The sequence below is a fragment of the Mus pahari genome, chromosome 8 (genome assembly GCF_900095145.1).
Source record: "Mus pahari chromosome 8, PAHARI_EIJ_v1.1, whole genome shotgun sequence".
NCBI classification, from domain to species: domain Eukaryota; kingdom Metazoa; phylum Chordata; class Mammalia; order Rodentia; family Muridae; genus Mus; species Mus pahari.
Genome location: NC_034597.1, coordinates 32,070,478 through 32,076,873, shown reverse-complemented (window position 1 = coordinate 32,076,873; position 6,396 = coordinate 32,070,478). Strand labels below are relative to the sequence as shown.

At 42.9% G+C, this 6,396-nt stretch overlaps 1 protein-coding gene and 1 pseudogene across 1 annotated transcript in view; both read right to left on the bottom strand.

Annotated features, from left to right (window-relative positions):
* The window catches only part of LOC110325947 (mannose-binding protein A), a 6,789-nt gene extending 5,893 nt beyond the window's left edge, over positions 1–896 (bottom strand). The window contains exon 1 of the mRNA XM_021204109.1: positions 786–896. The gene's annotated coding sequence lies outside the window, so the exon portion shown is untranslated. The remainder of the gene's footprint in view (positions 1–785) is intronic.
* A 2,125-nt stretch (positions 897–3,021) lies between these two features.
* LOC110325759 lies at positions 3,022–3,826 on the bottom strand (annotated as a pseudogene).
* Between the last annotated feature and the right edge of the window lie 2,570 nt (positions 3,827–6,396).

The window sequence follows — 6,396 nt, the reverse complement described above, 5'->3', positions numbered from 1 at the left end:
AAAAAAAAAAAAAAAAAAAAAAAAAAAAAAAAAAAAAAAGAGAGAGAGAGAGATACCGGCCTACATGGGCTGTCCCATTAGGCCCTTGCCTGGCCCTTACAAGGTTAAAGCAGAGAGACCAGACTCCTGACCCAAGACCCACCACTTTCATCCTGCAAGGATTTACTGTCAAGAAACCTTGCTGCTAAGGTTGAAGGCTGGCATTACCTGGACTGCCCTGAGCTCAGTACAAATTGATCCCCTTTGTCATCAGGGCTTCCTCTTCTCTACCTGGGGGTCCTGGTCCCCACCTGAGGAATGTCAGTAGTCCTGCACCTGAGATTCCTGGAAGGCCTCCCCATGCTAATGAGGCATCTCAGAACCTTAGCTTTCAGCCAATGCCCTTTGCTCACTCTGGATATTCTCATCCTCTTCCCCCAAACTATATAACCCTCAGTTTACCCCCAGTAAAGTATATGAATACAAACCCACCCCAAATAAAGGAATATGCGCAAGCTAAGATCTCTCAGAGCTGTTTTATTGAAGATCATCTGAGGAGGCCTTCGCCTAAAAGAGTAACATTAAGATCCTCCAAAAAGGCCTTCTCCACAACTCCCCCTCCTGCCCCCAACCCTCTTGCCCCAGCACTCACTCCCAGCCTGACCGGGACTCTGCAGAACTCCACCCGTCCCAGGCTCCACTTTAGTCTTCCAGACTGATGTACAGCAGCATCTAAACAACCTGAGAGGAAGGACACAGAGGACACCGAACCACAGCTAAACCCCAAAATGCATGCCACAACTTACTGGGGTGTCTTTAGAGTAAAGGAGCAGTGGAAGAGAAACTGTGTCTCAAGTCCAGCTTCAGGTAGCGTCCTCCTCAATGACAGGCCCACTAGCCTAGTGACCAGGGACCAAGTAGGACTGGCCTTCAACCCCAGTTTAATAAGCAACTATCCTTGGAGCTGTTGTAATTGGGAAGCTGTCCAGAGCTGCTGGTGGGATCCCTGCTCAGTACTAGTAGCCTGCAATCTTCCTACCACCGTGTTCTCCTCCCAGAGGTCCATCCATGTAGCTTAGACACTCCAATCCTCTATAACCACAGGTTCTTGGCATGGCTCCATCAAGACACTTCTTTAAAAAGAAAAAAACTGTAAAATATTTTTATTGTAAAAACAATCAATAGAGGTCGACAATGCAAATGTTATCTCAGGACATTTCCCCTTGGTTCTTGAACTTCCAAGTTTCCATCAGCATGTCTCTGGCTTTTATGGCCGTTTCAAACATGTGTACTGACTACATGCATATGTTGCTTTGAAACAAACACAAATCCATCTGAGAGTAAAACCAACCAAAACAGAAAGCAGGAGCAAAGCCCCCTGAGCCATGTTCTAGTGTGCTTTTTTTTTTTTTTTTTTTCACATTTCCTACAGGGAGAGCCACATAGCTCATACACTTTCAAAACCGAGCAGAAAAGTAGAATTTGTACTGTGACCACATAGTGAAATACCAATGACTCTCCCATCCACAAGTTACTGAATCAAACCCCAGCACATCTGCGGAATTATGCAAGTTTTAAATTTTGAAAAGGCGGGGTTGGGTTTGTGAAGAACTCTGACAAAACACAAAGAACTGTCAGCCTCCAGGTTTCCCACATTTGAAAGCCTAGTTACTACAGCACGCCCGTGGCAAGAATGTGCCCAGTTCGTCCAGTGCTATGCAGCGAGCAATCCTACAGCCTAATGACTGCCTCCAAGCATAAAGAGAATAACTACCAGTTCTCAAAGCAATCTTGACCCGTGGTCACAATTTAGGAAAAGCAACGGCTACTCTATTTCCATATATTGCAAAATGATTTCAGACACAAGTTAAAGATACAATTGTTTTACAAAAATAAAAATTGTCTGGGGCTTCATAAACTCTGTAAAATACGTTACTATGCTGTAAAACAAGGTTATTTCACAAAAGTATTGACGATACTTGCAGACAGTATCTTCCAGATCTATAAGACTCCATGTTCTACTGGGAGAATTTTCTTAAAACTTTTGATTCTTGCCAGGTGGTACTGGTGCCTGGGGAGGCAAAGGCAGGTGGCTTTCTGAGAATTCCAAGCCACTCTGGTCAACAGATTGAGTTCCAGGACAAGCAAAACTACACAGAGAAACCCTGTATGGAAAAAAAAAAACAAAACTAATAATAAGGGTTTTCTCAGATTTTTTTCCTTTTAGAAATAATGTAAAGCAAACAAAGGTATATGTAAAAATATCTTGGGAAAGTAGAAGCTAATGAATATGCTCCTTCTATACTAGTGATGAATTTCAAATCAAGCTAAGAGTGGCGGCTGGCTAATTTTAAACATATATGTGACCATTATAATTTGGTGCCTAAAAGAGGTAAAAATATAATCACAACTATTTTATGAAAACTGTGAATTCATATAAGAATGAAGATACCTCTAAATTTAGTTCCTTGTAGCTGTCAAATGAATATTCTTACCTACATCCATCAAACTCTCATTCTCCACTGATAAGAGCGCCAGTATGTTTAAATCATTCACAGAAGTGAGAAGGTAGGGCTTACATTTATTTCAGTGGCAGTGCTGCCAGTTGGTATTGAGTAAAGAGAATAAAGAATTTCCAAACCATGTTCTGTCACCGGTATCTTAACCATTACACAGAATGCTTGGGGGAAAGCCTCAGTTATCAGTCACATCATACTCTTGTTCCATCATTCTGTGCTTTTAGTTTTTCCATATCAGGGGGAAAATGTAATACAAGACCTCTTAAATAAACATCCTTTCCAACTTACAAGAAAATAATCTAGAAACTAGGAGAGTAGGAAGCCAAGACCCTATCAGATGTATTTGCAACAGTTTGTCTCTGAGAGAGTACAGAGGGGAGCAGAAAGCACGGGGCTGCTTTCTATAGGGTACAGAGAGGCACAGAGGTTAAGACCTTCTCAGGGAGTCATGGCTAGAGCAAAACTGAGAGAACCCAGAATTTTCCACAACCCCTAAAGCTGATTCTCAGGCAGTCAGACCCAACTAAATATTTCCCAGCATGCCCTTAGTCACTGCTATCACCATCGTCATCATCACACCATCGTCATCATCATCATCATCATCATCATCATCATCATCATCATCAGATTCGTCATTTAAAGGAGACTTTAATGACTGACTGTAAGAGTCTGATCTAGTCAGCTGACGTGTGGTCATGTCCCCAGTGGAAAGCAGGTCATAGCAGAAGTCACAAATCCGCACAGGCTTAGACTGGCTGGGAAGAAGAAATCTCTTTTCAGAGTAACAAAACCACATTCGCGACAACGGTGCCACCGATTCACTGGTGTGAAATTTTGCTTCCTGACAGTGCATACACACGGTGGCCTCAGAGTCAGGAACCCAGACGGCAGCATGCTCATTGCTAGGCATCTTCCCACTTTAGGAGAGTAAATCAGTGACACACTTATTTATGTGATTCATCCACTCTGACTTCTCCATGGCAGTGGCAGCATAAACTGCAAATGACTTAGTTGGTGTCTTAATAAGCCAACCATCCCGTAATTCCCCTTCATCTTTGATGGAATCAATGGTGACACTTTCCAACAGAATAATATGTTGTTTGTTGTATTTTTTTTTCTTCTGGATAACAATATTGCCCAATACAAGAGTATCGTTAAATAAGAAAAACTGCCTTGCTTTAGGCTTCTTTCTGCACAGCTTAGTCAATACTCCTTTTCCAATAAGCACCATCCAGGGATGGTCAAGACTGACCAGCTGCTCCAAAACAGCTCTCCACAGGACTTATGCGTCTAGTATGTGCTTCACTCTTTGCCACGGGATCCACCATCTTCTGCTAATAACCCAGCAGGGGTGGGCAGCGGTGCAGAGGATTCGACTCCGACTCCTCCAACTCCTCCTCCTCCTCGCCTCCTCCTCCGACTCCTCCTCCGACTCCTCCTCCTCCCCCACCCTTGAGGCCTGAGTGATCCGGACACGGCAGGCACAGCTGCTCACAGGTGACTTCCAAGATACTTCTTTACATAACGAACATTTATAGATGTTGTTGTACCAAACATTCCCAATCTTCCATACACAGAAACAATGGAGAAAACTAGGTCTGTGAAGAGCTAAAGATAAGCAAGTGTATACCCTGGTCATTGGGAGGGTTTCAGTGAACTACTTACTAAGCCTTCCTAGTCAAGGGCCTCACACACTCTAGACCTAAGAACTGTATCACTAGCTGCTATACGGGGCTGAGGGCCCTGACACGGTAGGCCTGTATGCTGCTATATGGCCTGTATGAGTACTGTAATACAAGGAAGGTCCAACCTGCTGCTGCTTGCTGGTACCTTATGTTGCCACACAATGCTGCTAGAAGTCAAGCATTAACAACAGCTGTTAAGTGCTGGGGCCTCTGGTGATTTAAGCTAGAGTCATAAGCCTCCAATCTAAGTGCCCAGAGCCATATGTCTCTTGCTTCTAGAGGCTATAGTAATAACCTCCTACCTTCAGGTTTTGGAGTCCTAAAGCTCTGGTCTACCAATCTACACACTATTTCTTGGCTGTTAGAACTGAGGATTGTCAGCACTGAAAAGAGCTTTATTTTGTCTGCTAATGGTTCCCACCCAGGTAGAAGAAGAGAACCCAGCCCGAGTATTGGTAGCCTGCCTGGCAAAGCTTCCAATCTGCCAGAGCTTGAGAAAGATCTGTAGAACAAATGAACCCTCAGTACTATGTTCTTGGAGCAGCCCTTCTGGATTCCCTTGTAGAGCTACAGCTGGGCCCATTCACCAGTGTTGATACTTTCCTCGGGCAGGAGCTAGATACTTTACCACAGAGTATAACCAGGCCTGGGCACATAGGAAGGACGCATTGAGAGCTGGAAGAAAGAAGCCCAGCAGTTAACAGACCGGGTTGGGGCTCCTTGAGCTTGGGTTCGAGGAGGGTCCAGTGCTTACGGTCAGAGGCTGGTCAAGTGGCCTAAGTCCCTGATGTGACTTTTGATGACTGCTTTCCTCCAAGTTCACTTCCATTCACTGGAACTCTGTCTTACCAAAGAACTTGAGAGGTTTGTTTTGCTTAGAACAGAGTAGGTGGGCCCAGGCTACTTCCTGTGACTCTGTGGTTGCTATTTTGGCTTCTCAAGGGCCATCAGGCCATGTTTACTCAAGACACTGTGTCCTCTCTTCATTTCTGATAGAGGAAGCCTGCCAGGCCACCTAGAAGAGCCCCTGGGGTTAAGAAGATGCCTTTTGGGGTTGCGTTTTTCACTATTGATACAAACCACTGGGCCCACAGACTCAGAAGAAAAAATGGCATTTCATCCATGCAGCCAATGAGTAGATTGTTCCTAAAAATGAGAACTTAAAACTTAAAGGTTCACATAAAACCCCACCCTAAATGTGCTATGGACTCAGAACAAGGTAGCTGAAGTGAGAGAGGGGGAAGAGAGAAGAGTATCTGTAAGCAAAGAAAGAGTAAAAAGATTTTGATCTGCTTCAGTATAGTGCCACATGCCAGTCACCATCATCCTTGGAAGTAAAACAGGAGACCATGCTGGGTTGTACAGCAAGTTTCAGGCCTTCCTCTGCTGCATACTAAGACGTATGCTAAAAAAAAAAACAAACAAAAGAAATTAAAAAGGAAGCATGATTACATTAATGAACTAAAGTAAGGAGAAAATTCAGAAATTGTAATAAAATATAAATTGGTTACATAAGTAAATAAATATTTGGCAGACATGACCCTGGTGGTTTGAATTCTTCTTTCCATACATTTGCTTATTTCTTATTATAGAATTACATGCCCATACTCTTTACTAAAGTACTTTGGAGAAGGGTCCACTTGAGCCCGGAGAATAAACACTTCAGTCCTTTTGATGTTTGTCTTGGCTTTATGACTGAGCAAGTTGGGAGGAAGCAGCAGCCTCAAGGGTGGTCACAAGCTAAAAGTGACCTATTGTGTTTCTTTCCCAGCCCCAGGAAGAACATCCTGCTAACAGCCATTACTAACAGGATCATTACATGGACAGAATAGATATGAACTCACCAAAATGTCCTGTGCACAGCCCTTGAGTTCAGGCAAAATCAACCAATATTTTCAAAGCTCAGCACACAGGGCATGAAGAAAAATGAGTGCTATGTTGTAAGCATCTGATATGGTGACTTCTTTTGGCACTATCTGACATGTCAAATAGGTGTTAATACCAATGACTATAGAAACAGTATAATACATACACAGATCAGGAAGGAAACAAAACGTTATGCTGATATAGATACCGTTAACAATATAAGTCTATGTTATTTCCAACAGACCTTATAGCAATCTGAAAATTAGATAAAATTGATATTAGAAGGCAATTTTAATTTTTTATTTTTATTTTTTTGGTTTTGTTTGTTTGTTTGTTTGTTTGTTTTT